This window comes from Rhopilema esculentum, chromosome 17, assembly GCF_057945365.1.
Source record: "Rhopilema esculentum isolate cy_ngs chromosome 17, ASM5794536v1, whole genome shotgun sequence".
Lineage (NCBI taxonomy): Eukaryota > Metazoa > Cnidaria > Scyphozoa > Rhizostomeae > Rhizostomatidae > Rhopilema > Rhopilema esculentum.
This window is the reverse complement of record NC_142831.1, coordinates 5,841,520-5,842,846: the sequence shown is the minus strand read 5'-3', so window position 1 is coordinate 5,842,846 and position 1,327 is coordinate 5,841,520.

Below are 1,327 nucleotides of genomic sequence, written 5' to 3'. Positions count from 1 at the left end.
TCTGGCTTACCATTAAAAAAAATTCTTAAGCCGAGAAGGTGTCTTTCCTTTAAGAAATGGCCGACAGAAGGCAGCTCAAAAAGACAGCTAGAAAAGGTAGTCTAAATTTAGGGTTATCGATGTTTGAGCTTGTAAAGTTCGGTGTTCCCAACAAAAGTCGGTAAGAATATATCGGCAACGAACTATACAACGATGATAGACTGCTAGAACCAAACATTAACTAAACTGATGAAGCAGAGTTGAAGAACTTTGGTGCCGAAGGTAAACAAACTCTTCTAAATGTTATAAATGAAATTTATGAAAAAGGTGAGCTCCCAGATGATTTCGTAAAAAACATATTCATCCCAATTCCAAAAGTAAACAAGGCAACAGTATGTTGTTTGCCAGTACTTTCAAGAAAATACCCAGTACATCATCCACCGTAGTTGTATAATCTTGTTGCTAGGCTGTAATCCTGTTGCACCCAATATAATTGCTTTTGCTTCTCTTTTATCTACCTGTACTTTTAATCATTCACTGGCAGTATATTGATTAGGTCATAAACAGTTATCGGCAATCTTTCTGCCTTCGCAAGACTATTCTCCGAAAGTTCACTGTAGACTCCACTGCCGTCTTTGTTGTCTTTGTTCTCGTCACATTCGTCAACTTTTTCGCCATCATCGCCACCGTCCACATCTTCGTCATTGTCCCAGTTGTCTGTCTTATCCTAATTGTCGCCGATATCTACATCATTGCCGTCATCTTTATCGTCACCGTTGCCGTCAGCCTTATCGTCACCGTTGCCGTCAGCCTTATCGTCACCGTTGCCGTCAGCCTTATCGTCACCGTTGCCGTCAGCATTATCGTCACCGTTGCCGTCAGCATTATCGTCACCGTTGCCGTCAGCCTTATCGTCACCGTTGCCGTCAGCCTTATCGTCACCGTTGCCGTCAGCCTTATCGTCACCGTTGCCGTCAGCCTTATCGTCACCGTTGCCGTCAGCCTTATCGTCACCGTTGCCGTCAGCCTTATCGTCACCGTTGCCGTCAGCCTTATCGTCACCGTTGCCGTCTTGCCGTCGTCATATCCACATCATTCACGACGTCCTCAACGTCGCCATAAAGCAACAAAGAAAGCTGATTGTTCGACATGTATCCCATTTCCCTTCATCGAATGCAAACCTATCTTAAAATCTTACAAGAACATTTCAGATTAGCTTCTGACATTGATCACCTAAACATTTGGTGAATTCATTTCGCTATTATTTTGTTTAGAAAAGGCTACAAGAAAAAAATCCGTTGAACCAACCGGGGCTGCTCTGGCGGGGCCCCCGAAATCTTTGGATTGA